Genomic DNA, 13776 nt, shown 5'->3' with positions numbered 1-13776 from the left:
TCCCACAGAAACCCACAAAGCACACATGCAACTCCCCCCAGACACACAGGAAACAACACTAAGATTTCCAAATACTAAAATCACAGAATCACAGAGTGGTTTGAGTTGGAAGGGACCTTAAAGTGCCACCCCCTGCCATGGGCAGGGACACCTCCCACTAGCCCAGGTTGCTCCAACCTGGCCTTGGACACTTCCAGGGCTGGGGCAGCCACAGCTTCTCTGGGAATTCCATCTTCAGAGGGAAGAATTCCTTCCCAAGTATCTCATTTGAACGTTTAACCTACGAACTGCTTCTCCCATTCCTTTCCTTGCAACGACTGCCGGCTTCGATTTCCAGGCTGCAGCTGAGGAATGGAGCTGGTTTGCCTGGATTAGGAGGGAAGAAATTCAGTTTGGCAGCTCCTGGAGCAGAGCTGAGCCCGGGGGATGGAGGGAGTGAGCAGTCAGTGCCCGCTCAGGTGCCCCCATGGCCGGGATTTTATACTGGAGCACTTTTTTATTAATGTAAGGTGCAGCACTCTGCCACTGCTCTGTGTGCAGCAGTCAGCCTTACCTGCTTGTTTCTCCAGACTGTCTGTTTTTAATCATCTGTAATTATTTAAATGTTATGCTTTTTGATGGTAGATCTGTTCAGGAAAGCTGAGATGAAAGTCAACTGTGGCAACGTTTTTCTTTCAGTTTATTCACAAGGCCTCAGGAAACTAATGAGATTTATTCTGTGAATTAGTTTATAATTGTGCTTTAACTGCACTGTGACATTTAATAATGTCAGAAGGATTTTGCTTTAGGCAGAGTGATTTCAGCCTCTGCAGAAAATTAATTACCACTTTCTGAATAAACTACTTTTGTGTGTGTGTATGTGTGAGCTAAGTGGTATTTTCAAGGTTAAGCTGCTTCCTCATATTTTGAGGAGAAAAAAAACCACACTGAAGATGTAGATTGAGCTTTCTGGTTCCCAGACAAGCAGCTGTGTCAAGTATTCACAGATCAGATCCCAGTGTTATTATAAGATTTGTTTTTCAAATGCAGCCTTAATATTTGTGTTCTGCAGTGCCCAGACCTCGGACCTGGCTTGGGGAGCTGCAGCAAAACCTGGAGTGCTGTGAGAGTGTGGGGAGGAATTATTTCAACATCAAACCCAAACCTCCCCTGGCACGACTTGAGGCTGTTTCCTCCTGTCCTTGTTCTCCTTCAAAGCCTTAAGGAGAATCCAAATCTCTGTCCTGCCCAAACACCACCTCAACACACTCAACCTGAGTCTCTCTTTCCTTGGACCTGCAAACCTTTCCAGTAGCAAAACAAGTCTAAATTCTATTTTTATAGGAGATCTAGAGGAAAAAAACAGCTACTGAATTTTATTTTATTCCACAGGATCAGAGTTGAGTTAAATATTTAATTGTTTGGAAAGTGTGAGTCAAGCTAAACATTGAGAGGCTTTCTTAAATGTGGTTATATTAGGAAAAGTAGGAAAAACAGAAAAAATATTCTGAGGAAAAACTAAAAGCTTGATATGCAGGGTAACTTCAAGGGTGCTTAGACATGTGCATTAGATTATGGAATTAAAAAGATGGAGTTGCTTGAAAAAAATTAATTCAGAGGTTCTAGCTTGCAAGTGTATTTAGAAATACATCCCTTAATACCAGGGGTGCTGCAGTGGAGGCAGTTGTTGCTCTGCTGTGGTGTCAGGATATTTACTCTGGGGCGTGGGGGTTTTTGCAGCAAGGCAAATTAATTCAAGCTGCCCAAATGGCAAATCAGATGGGTTAATGATTTTCCAAAATGACAGCTGCATTTACATGCTTTTTAGCCAGATCACTTTCCATCAGATCCAGTGCTTATTGAAGTCCATGGAGGAAATGGCCTTTGCTTTAAAGGAAATGGATTTTTTTTGAGATATATTTGTCCATAACTCTGTGTACTCCAGGCCCTGAAATTCCTGCAAAGTTTCAGAAGCTTTCAGGATTAATGGTGTGCCTGCTGCCTTTTCCTCTGATTGGTGTTTCCACTGACAGCTCCCCAAATCCCTTGGGAGTGAGGAACTCCTTGGTGATCTCATCCAGGCCACCACCCCCCTAAAACCCATTGTAGGTACCCAGCACATGAATTATCATTATCCCCTGTGCTGTAACAGAGCTGTTTAATACAAAGCTCAGCAGGAAGTGGCTGTTGGCTAAAAATGACTGACTGAGAGTAAGGTGCTGATGTGCTGGGAGGTCTCATCAGTGCACTCTTCAGGGGGATTTTTTCCAGCATTTCCAAGTCAGCAGGACCCTAGTTCAGATCCACTTTTAGGCAAGTTGGCTTTGTCCATTCACTGTCCCCCAAAGCTTTGGGGAAAAGCCCCAAGGGATACTCTAAATTGAAGAACAAGGTTTTGAAGAACAAGGACAGTGGAATGGTGGTTTGGGAACCAAAGAGGAGAGAAGTCAAGATAAAGCAGTTCAAGACCACATGCCAAAGGGGGATCTTCTCTTATTTACCCTTGATGGGATTATTAATATAATAAAGAAATGCAGTCCAGTCCCAGCTGAGGTTGTAGCCAAAGAGGAATTTATTCAAACCCGGCGCTCTTTTCATCCCTTGAAACCCTGTGACCATATAACCAAGGAGAGTAGAGATTCCTGCACATTCTCATTTCCTCCTTGCTGCCTTAGGGAAGGAGGTTTCAATGATTTCTCCCCAAAACCCTCTCCCCAAAAAAATTGGGCCACAGCCCATCATCCTACTTATTATGAATGTTTTTCAGTAAGTCAGTTCAAAATAATTTACTTATCTGCACAGCTGATCTCCAGAGGTCACTTCCAGCCCCAGCCATCCCGGGATTCTGGATTGATCCGTGGATTCCTCCATTCTTGGCCCTTGCTGATGCTCCTCTGTTTCAGCGTGTTCACCACAAGAAGTCATCTCTGAACGCCTGCCAGGCTTGGTGGTGCTCAGGGTAGGAAAAAAAGAGTGAGAGCTGGCTAGTGAGTGTGTAAAATGAGCTCAGCCAAAAAATCAGGAGCCATTCCATGTCAAATATGTGCATCACTGGTCTCCACATGAGCCAGATCCCCCCACTTTGGTGCTGGAGCTCATCAGGAGCTGCAGCATTACCCAAACTCCTCAATTTCTCATTACCCACCCCCCCCATCTCTAAAACAGATGATTTCTCCCAAATCTTTAATCATTAGAAGTTTCATTATAATAACAACTACAGGGTGCTTCCAATTAACTTAACAATAACTGTATCTTGGGCTAATAAATTCCAGGCCTGCAGCTGAACATTTATTAGCCCAGGAAAATGGTTATTGCCTCATAAACAGGGAGCACCTCCAGGTGATTTAATGACTCGTGTTTCTCTCACCCTTCATAAATTGAATCTAATAAACAGCTGAGATGAGAAAGATATTAGAAGTATAAACTCCAGCAGCAACAACAAACTTTCCACTGGCAATTACTTAATGACAAAACTGTTAATAAATGTTTGAGGAGTCAGTTGACAACACTGCAGAGTAAGCTGAGGTTGTCGCTCAAGTAATTCACACGGTGTTAGATAACTTTTATTTTATTATGTGAAGAGTGGAATAAATAACTGTGATGTTAATTCAGTGCCTTTGCTGTGAACATGTTGTCCTACATCAGTGTTCAAGGACTGCACCTGGAGACATGCAAATGAACTGGGGATTGCTAATGAGGAGAACAACCTGCTCCTTTCATCAGGCAGAATTTGATGGCAGGGTTGTGGGCTCCTCATTTTCTGTGTCAGTTTTCAAATTCTGGGGAGCATGTTACCAAAAAAAAATAATAAAAAAGGTTTTTTATGTACATCCTGAACTTTTCCTCTTGGTTTGTGCTTAAGCAGCAGCATTTAGGGGGAGGATATTCTGGTAGTGCTTTGTGCTTCTTACATCTATGGTTATTTCAGTGTGGGCCTGTTCTTGTATATCTGCAGCCTGTTTTCACATTTATTTAGTTCTCCTTATTTTCTGTGGCTTTCCTGCTGCAAAATAGGAGTTTAGAGTTTTGTAAAATGCTGAGCCAAGGGTATCAAATACCATGTTACCGAAATCAAATTTTTACATGGTTTAACCTCTCCCTGTAAAGAAATTTAGGACTGTGAATCCCACCAAAAATATGAATAGTTCTATGCTGGGTTTAAATGCTCTTATTTAAGACCTGCTCTTATTTCATCATAAGGATTTTTATTTTTTACAATCTAATTTGAGGGTTTGAGTTTCCCTTCTTTGTTTTTCTGGGCTTTTTGAGACCTTGTATGTTGTGTCTTATTGCAACCTCAGGACTGAAGGCCAGTGTTGGAAGGTGTTGGGACATTCAGAGTGTGGAAAAGTGGTTGGGGTTTTCAGAAAATCCGTAGGTTTAAAATGGAACTTTGGTTTCCATGAGATTTTAGCAGCCTATGTGAATTTTTCCTTAATCGTTTCTGTGCTTCAGCAAAACCTGAACTTATTCCTGTCCATGAAGAATAAATGATACATTTCAGAAAGTTTCATTAATATTGATGAGCTTTACATACGGCTAGTTAGTATTCAAAGTATTTCAATTTGTTAAACAGAAAGAGTTTCAACCATTAATTATGTTCTGGCCATTCAATTTTCCTCAAATTGAATAAAGCAATGTGTTGGAACAGAATGATGTGTTTGGACCAAAAATATCTTCACTGTTTCTAAGTGGAAGCAGAATAAAAATGCCTTGCTCAGCATTTTTTTCCACATTTGCACGGCCTATATTTCTTGTATTTATTTTGTTTTGCTAAGGTTATATATAAATCTGTGTCCAAAAGGAATATACATGGGCTTTTGAGCTGGAAATACTATCTCTGCTTGCTTATAGATGTGGAACTGAGGGACACAGGGGCTCAGCTTTACAGAAATATTTCACTGAGATGAGCCACATGATGCCATCTCAGAGTAAAGTGATACAACCCATACTTTACATTTTAGCAATTAAAGCAGCTCTGAAATAATCTTCTCATCAAAATCAATCCGTTTAGCTTGTTTTTCAGTTGTTAATGAACTGCTGGATGAAGATCAGCTTAATATGGGCCAAAGCAATGGGTATTTAAGTACTGGCAGACAGTGGTGTTCAGGCTTGTGGATCACCCAGAAAGGTTACTCTAAATTAGCATTTTATGGTGTCTATTGCAGCTATGGAGAAAATGATCCTTTCATGGTTTTCTTTCCTGAAGAAGATGTCACTTTAGAGACTCAGTAAATTCCTCCAGTAAGTCTTCTGTAGTTACTGTGAGTCCTTCTGAAGTGTCTGTCATGAGCCTGGAGTGAAAATTCCCATTACTCCCATCGTGTGTCTGAGTCTGCCATGGGCCCCAAAAACTGCTTCTTGACTGAGGGAGAGGGGTGAGGCAGAGTGAATCTTAGATTTCAGAAGGATTCCTCTCCTCTCAGCTCAAATGCTGCCATTCACCATGGGGGTCATTAGTGCTGGGAGCTCAAAGTCACTCTGACATGAAAAAAGCAGTATAGAATTGGCTCTGATTGCTGGAGAGCTCTCCCAGTGCACAAATGGCCCAATACAATGGGCTTTCCCTGTTCAATTATCTCAACCCACTTGCACTGCCAGCTCCAGAATACTCTTTTTTTTTTTATATTTCCCCCCCAATTTCTGAGCTCTCTGTGTATCAGTCTTTAGACACTGACGCTGCAGCTCAATAGAGGAAAATGGGCCAGAAAAAGACATTTATTGCTATTCAGAAAGCAAAGGACTGGAAATAACTGGGAATCTTTGCTTTGAACAGAGGGCGGATCAGATGACTGTGTGCAGTCCCTGCCAGCCTTAGATCCCTGTGACTCCATAAAATGGCAAAGGATATGTTTGATGCTCACAAAACCGCTTGAATTGGAGGGAGTATTTCTTTCTTTCTTTGCATTTGGTGAATTGTAGCTCTGCTGAACGAGCAAAACTGGAAAGGTTTGTTGTTGATATTAGCAAAGCTACTTTTTTTCCCAATTTATGCAGGTTGCTTTCATCAGGATGAAGCTAAGGCAGTCACCAGCAGCCAGTTTCCTTTCCCCTGTCCGAGCAAACAGCTCAGATTGTTTTGTTTCACGAGTGGTGGCAGCAGAGCTCGAGGTACAAGAATACTCTCTGCTTTTTATGCTTTTATGTTTTTACTGCTTTAAGGAATAGCTTGAAGTGAATTGAGTTTCACAGGCTTTGAGGAGTCCTCCCTCAGTTATTCCTGTTTCCTGCAGTCGGGTACCTACACAACACCTACAGTCAAGCAGCCAGGTGTGGCTTGTTTTCTTCAAGGAGGTGGATTGTGAATTTGAAGAGTATAGATCTGAGATTGTTTTTTGTGCCATGTGGGTATTTTGGAGGCAAGAAAAAGAATTAAATTCTATGGAAAGGCTGCAGTTGTGTTTTGGTTCTGTTTAGAACTGACAGGTGAGGCTGTGTCAGCAAGACGTGCCAAGTTGGGAGGCTTCTCTACAACTCTCAATTCCAGCTCCTTTCTGTGGGAGGTTTAGGTTTTGTGACTAGAAGAACCATTCCTTGGGATGGGCTAAAACTTGATTTTTGTGATAAGAAGGAGCTGCAACGATCCAGGGCTCAGCCCAGTGTTCAGGAGGACATTGGGAAGGTTCTTGTTGGTTTAAATAGCACCAGATCTGGGTCATTCCAGAACTATCTGAAAACTGAAGATTATCTTTTCATTTCCACATTGGTCTCATTTTCAGTGGCAGAGGTTTGCTCCAGATCAGAACCTGACCCATCACTGAGTGGACTCAGGAGATTGTTTTGTCCAACCCGTCCTTCAGCTCTCTGGTGTTGCCTCATGAAGCAGCTGCAGTTCAGTTCAGTTCTTGACAATTAATGTGTTATTGCAACAGATGCCATGGTACAAGCAAGATTTTGGGAGCTGGGATGGAGCTGACCTGAGGTTCTGCAGTGAGGAAAGGCAAGGCTGGAAAACCAGGCCCCTCCTGGACATGTGCACGTAGAGACATTTATCTTCTTTAAGGAGTCCAATGAAGTAATGGGAGCCATGAAGGACTGCATTTTATCATTATTAAAATTAAGCACTATTAAAACAATTTTGGCTAAATCCGAGTCTTAAGACAAAGCAGGCAGCCTGTCATGACCCATTTGGGAATGTACAGGGAATGTTTTTTAAACAGAAGAAAAGGCTGTACAATCACTTGCATCCATAAAGCAGGATAATCCTTGGGCTTTTCTACCAAGTGACTTTGATGTAGCATTAAAACAAATTTGCATTTTAATACCTAATTCTCTGTATTTCCTCTTTGGGGTAATCCTCCCTTTTGAAGCATACTTTGGTAGCAGTAAGAGTGTTCCTCTAATGAGAGATGGAATCAACACGTTACAGAAAAGTTCAGGTGCCAGAGAGATCTTGGGAGATGGGGCTTGGAGAGACCTGACATTTAACTGTTGCATCCACACACTCCCAAAGAGAGGATTTTGCTGGAGAATGTTAAACAGCTACTGTGTGATCACAGGGAAGTCCCTCAGCATCTCTGCTTGGCTGGGCTGTTCGTGATGGAGCATTTCCAGAGGAAATGCACAGGGAAAGTGATGCTCCAAGGCAGCACTGCTGAGTTTTGACCTCCCCTGCAGGGCTGGAAGATGATCCAATTCCAGGTTGGGAGACCTTATGCCCCCAGGGAAAGGACTATTTCATATCCAGCAAACTTCTGCTGCCACTCAGTCTAGAAAATTTGCATGCTCCCAGGTCTGAAGATGCATTTTGTGTTTATATATTTATTTATTAATATCAGCAATGCCACTGCTGTGACTCTGCACATCTTTTTATTTGTGCACCTCTGTTTTCCTCACGTATAAAATCATGCTATTGATGGCTTTTAAAGGGCTGTGGGATCCAGAAATACGAGGCAGTACATGGAAACAAGAATCCTTTCGGGGCTCTTTTCCTGTAAATGTGATTTTTTTTTCCCCTAAGAACATGTAACTCTTTTCCACCAGAATATATTTCCAGTCGTTCCCGCTCCTGCTCCTGCCACGCTGCCTCCCCTGCCCATGGCCAGACTCACTGAGGGTGAGGTGAGGAGACAGCATGAAAGACCTGGATACCATCAAGCTCTTTGTGGGGCAGATCCCTAGAGGAGAAGGACCTCAAGCCACTCTTCGAGCAGTTGGTCAAGATCTACGAGCTCACCGTGCTCGAGGACGCTACCCCGGCACGCACGAGGGTTTGACTGCCTTGGCTTGGGCTCTGTGCAGGAAGGCCATCCTGGTGAGGAGCTGCTGGCATCAGCAGTCCTGGAGGGTGCCAGGCCTGACCCAGGAGCTGCAGTGGCCTGGAGCACCATCACAGTCCCTGATCAGGGGATGCTCTGGCAAATCCAGAGAGCTGCGTGTTCATTCCTGCGCTGTACAGAAGCCATAACCTTTCTGGGGCAGTTGTAACAGCACACTCAGTTTTCTCTCCCCATGTTCCCTGATCTGCAGTGAGATCCAGTCAACAGCTCTCATGCTGCTTCCATCTGCTTTTTCCCTTTCTTTCCCCAGATGGGAGAAAGCAGTTGTGTGAGAAGCCAGCAATGCTGGTAAAGCCCAGCAGACCCTTCTGTATTCCCTTACATCTTGACATGGAGCTGAGCAGCCACCTCTGCTCCCAGGAAGGAAGAAAAGGTGGAAAAGGCCTACCAGGGACAGGAGGATGTGAGTTGGGCTGCAGAGTCCAAGAGCTGGCTAAGACAATCCTGTATGGATGCTGAGAATGGATGAATTTGGTGGAGGCAGAGGGGGATCTTACAGATCTAGAAACATGAGCTCTGCTATGAAATGGTTTTGTTAGTACCTGACTAGTCATGTCTCAGCAATCTGTCTACTGGTAGTTGATAGTGTTCCAGCCTACTATTATTCATGAGGCAGTTTTTCTATGTATGTTAATCACAGATACATTTGCATGTTAATAGCAGTGTTTGTCTCAAAGCTAATATTTTCATGGCCACTAAAGCATTCTGTTCATTGCTGTACTGCTTTTGTACTCTACACCTTAGGAGGAACTGGAGTTGACATGTGGACTACTACCACAAAATGAACATCCCTGAGTTCTGTGGTGTCCATACAAGCATCTGGACACTGCTGCTACTGACCAGACCCTACTTTTCTTCAGCTCGAGATTCTAAAAACAGGGGAATTTCCCAAATTTTATCCTGAAGTGGGATCCTGAAGTGGGGGGTGGCCCTGCAGGGCCGCCACAGGCTGGTTGCCGGGCGTGCCATTGACCACATTTGTCCAATGATGCAATTTTGTTTAACAGAATGTCCCAGAAGCCACACTAAAATATAAGATTTACTACTAAAAGTTCTGAAGTTTCCTCCACAGATATCCATTCTTGTAACAACTGAGAACACTTGGGGTCTTGGAGCTGACATTTGGTTCCATGGAAACTGTACATTTTCACTCTCAGGGTCAGCTCTTCCTGAAGGCAGAATTTGGACCAACAAATTTGTCACTCTATTAATGGACCATAAAATAAACTTCAGCGCCTCAGTTCTGCCAAATCCCCACTAAGTGTTGTGCGGGAATCAATACCTTGTTTTTATCTTCTGGAAAGCTCTTTAAATCTTAAAGAACATGAAGAACAAGAGATCAAAGGAAGCACTGGGAAATGACATGCACAGTGAGACAATTTAGAGCTAAACCAGTGCCAGGGATTAGGAGTGCTGAAATATGGAAGGGCTGGCTGGAATTCTCCTGGAGTGCTGAGTTTTTTGTCTGAGGAAAGCAGGGAACAGCTGGGCTTTTCCTGACAGTGATGAGGACAGGAGGGATCAAGAACCCAGTCTGAAATCCCCAATTTATTAGGATCTTCCCTAAAGCTGATATTAGACTTTAATTTTATTTTTTAAATTTTATTTCTTAGTTATTTTTTATTTGATTTTTTTTTTTAAATTTATTTTCTATTATCAGGTAGCCCAAGACAAGAAATATTTAAGGGGCACAGGAGAAGATACATTATTTTGTTTCTGTTTATCATGCATATTAAAACTGCTCTTTCTTCTGGAGAGAATTAAAACAGGGGAATATCTCTAAGCAGGAATTACAGAGGTGTGTGATAATTGCCTGGCATTTCCATCCTCTCTGGAAGCAGGCTGGAGCTTTGGAGGAAGCATATTGTCCAATTCATCATCTTCCATCCAGCATTTTTACTCCTAGCAAGGGACATACCTCATAGGGCTCAACAAGTTTTAGAAACACATTCTCAGCATGGACAGATGGTGTTTAAGATGCCTGATGAGAAGGTTGACTTTCTCCAAGTGTGGCAATGTCAGGAGAGGAAGCAGCTCCTTGGGTTGTTGTCTCGTTCTCCAGGAGTGACCAGAGCTGGGAGCAGAGCCCAGAAAAACATCACACGTGAGGCAGCACCGATGGGAGGCAAAGCAGAGCCATCCAGCCCTGTGCTGGCAGGAGGAAAGGCTGGGCAACTGGAATTGTTCAGCCTGGAGAAGAGAAGGCTCCAGGGTGACCTGACTGTGGCCTCCCAGGCCTGAAGGAGCTGACAGAGCACGTGGAGAGAGACTGTTTACAAGGGATTGCGGAATTCCTTAGGCTTCTGGTAGTCTGCAGTTGGTTTGAAAGCTGTTTTTCTTTTGTGAGGGTGGGAGATGGGTGAGGGATCAGGAGCTTCCCTGGTGCGAGGGCCACCCGCCGCAGTCTGGACTTCACCTGGGGAGGACCTGCGGGGCGAAAACGCTTCTCCCAACATCACCTGAGCCCTTGTGGCGTGTGGGAGGTCCCTTAAGATAAAAAACCTCTACCTGGCCACGTGCTGGGGTCCATATGCCATGGTCTGAGGGGGGATGGAGCCGTGACACAGCACAGACGGGTCTGGAGCCCAGGTAGAGGTGCAAATGGAACACTTGATGGAGGTGTGCCAAGGGTTTATGGGTTTGGGGAAAGGGCTAGAACACGAGGTGAAGCATGAGACAGACAGACGGGGGAACAAATCGGGGTAGGGACACAGGCAAAGGGGGAGGGACGTGGGAGGAACTGGGGAAGGAAAGGGTGAATGGGAACTGTGTCCTCCCTGCAGCTTCTCCAGCCCGTCAGAGAGGGGAGGGGGAAGCAGGAGCAGCCAAAACTCGTGGCGAGCCCGGGCGTGCCCAGGCTGTGCACTGTGTAGTGTTACCATTATGCAATATACAGATCTGAAACCCCATAATGATGGTAAAGTCCATATAATAACTGTAAGGTCCATATAATGAAGTCTTGGCAATTGCTGTATGTTTTCTCCACGCCTGGAACCTTTCCCATCCTGAATCTTGTTCCTTCGCAAGGGATGGAGGGACAGGACAAGGGGGAATGGCTTCAAACTGCCAGAGAGCTGGGTGAGGTGGGATATTGGGAAGGAATCCTTCCCTGTGAGGGTGGTGAGGGGCTGGGATGGAATTCCCAGAGAAGCTGTGGCTGCCCCTGGATCCCTGGAAGTGTCCAAGGCCAGGTTGGAGCAACCTGGGCTAGTGGAAGGTGTCCCTGCCCATGGCTGGAGGTGGCACTGGATGGGCTTTAAGGTCCCTTCCAACCCAAACCAGTGTAGGATTCCACAATTCTATGAGTTTCTGAGCTTGAAATCCCGGCCCTGCTGAGTCAGGCAGCTCCTGACCACCCTCAGTGGTGGCTTTGTGAAGCCTTTTTTCACCCCTGCTGTACTTGGGAAAGAGATCCTAAAGAGCTCCATTGCATGTTCCAAAGCAGGGATGAATTCCTGGTGTGATTTGCACCATGAGCAGTGCCAATAAACTGGCCAGACTTTTTTTGCCATGAATTTGCAAAGCTCATCAAATTCTACTTTAATAAAAGAAAACAGAACATAATTTTCCCTCAGCCTGGGTTTATCCTGAGCATTCCAAGTTCCTGTGGTTGCAGGAGCTTCCCAAGCAGGATCCCCCCACATCAAAAGAAGACTGCCCACATCCCTGATTTTTTATTTTAACATAAGAACAGGAGCTGGGAGAAACTAAGCTTTTATTTTAGTGCAATAGTGAGGAGAAAGAGAAATTATTAACTTCTTAATTTCCTACCAGAGGAGCCTTCAGGGTATTTGAGAGCATCCCCAACTCATAGGCAGCTTCCTATCCCATGTATTAAGCAGGGAGGGAACAGAAAGGCCATAAGAAACCTTTCAGTAAAATTTTATTATCTGCCTCTCTGCTGCTTCAATATCTCAATATCATTTTGTCCAAGAATGGTTTGAATATTGTATTCTCTTGAATACTGAAAAGATTTCAGTGTTGAGGGGGCTGGAAGCCTTTCACTTTTTATATTCCACAGAAATTTTATGTTTTATTTAATATCTTGGATGAGAAAACCTCTACTGGTTGAAGATTTTTTTTTTACTGTCTTGCAAAGGCTTTATTTTATTTGAGGTTAAATGTATTAAAATTATTCAGAAAGAAATTAAATAATTACTAGGTACATTTGTCAGTATTACCATTATTATCAAGTACTTTTTTATTTTTTCTTTCTTCACTGATACTCTTAATTGGATCTTAAATGGTTAACTAAGGTTTACCATCATCCTATGTCCCTAAAGCCCAAGGAGGGCACTAATCCCACTCCTGGAAGGAAAATAAACCATTACTGGAAATTTGTCAAGGTCTTTCATGCAAGCACAAACAATTAACATTAATTGTTTAAGATCATTCTTGTTCAAGATCACTCTGTATTATTTCTTGCTAATGAAAGTAGAGAGTTAGTTAGTTCTTTCTGACTAAATGTTTTAGTCAGGTATCCTTTGTCTCAAGTGGAGTGGGCATTTGGGAACAGAACACCTTGAAAAAACCTTTGGGAGAGACAATTATGCTCCACAGTATTTAGATGAGCTTGCCTTTTTTCTTTTTTTTAATTGTCTAAAAGGCCCTTATTTAAAATTTGTGTAAAGTTTTCTTTCACCTTAACTTGTCTTTTGTTATGGATCATTTGGGGGTGATTGACTGGTATTTGTACAGCAAGTTTGATGAAGATGGAAAACCTGGAGCAGAAATACTTTCAAATGAACCAACAGATAACCAGAAACTGCTGTTACTTGTGCCAACCAATTTCTGCCTTAAATTTGATGTCAGCACACTGTGATTGCAAATTCATGTGACCTGTCCCCATGGTGGTGGATCTTGACTTATGGTAACTATTCACAGTTTGTTTCCAGTGAAAAATGACATTATTTTTTAATGACACAGAAGTTCTGGTGTGCAAATAAGAGGCGTGCAAGCACTTGATCTGTCGTGATTAGACTGTAATTTTTAGGTGTTCCCTCCTTCCTTCTGTGTGTGCTGACACGGAATTGCGTGTTCCCAATCCACAAATAAAACTAAGAAGAACTGGATGGGGTTTCCAAGGAGCTGCTTCTCCAAGGTGTTGAGGTGTCCAAGACTGAGGCACAAAGATCAGCTCTTTTATAATGCAGGTCACAATTATAGCTCTTAATTTTCCATCTGAGATGCTTAGCTGCATCCTGCTGTCTTAGTCATTAATAAAATAAATTAACTTCAACTATAAATAAATTTATAAGTTTAGATCTTAATGAGGCAGTAGAGGTGGAAACAAAGGAGATGTGTGATGAGTGGAACTGGGGGCACTGTGCAGGCACAGCAATGTGAAGAGTAAGAACCATCTGCCTCTGATCATTAAAGGACTAGAACTGTCTGCTCCAATCTAACAGAGGTGCAGCTGTTGGTTACCTAATTGGGGTTGGAATGTCAGAGACTGTCAAAAAAAGGGAGAGAAAAAATGGGTGTGAGAGTCCACCATTGCTGTGCTTGTGAGATGACT

The sequence above is a fragment of the Manacus candei genome, unplaced genomic scaffold (assembly GCF_025592945.1).
Source record: "Manacus candei isolate 608988 ecotype Guabito, Panama unplaced genomic scaffold, ASM2559294v1 h1tg000084l, whole genome shotgun sequence".
NCBI classification, from domain to species: domain Eukaryota; kingdom Metazoa; phylum Chordata; class Aves; order Passeriformes; family Pipridae; genus Manacus; species Manacus candei.
Note: the sequence above shows the minus strand (reverse complement) of the source record.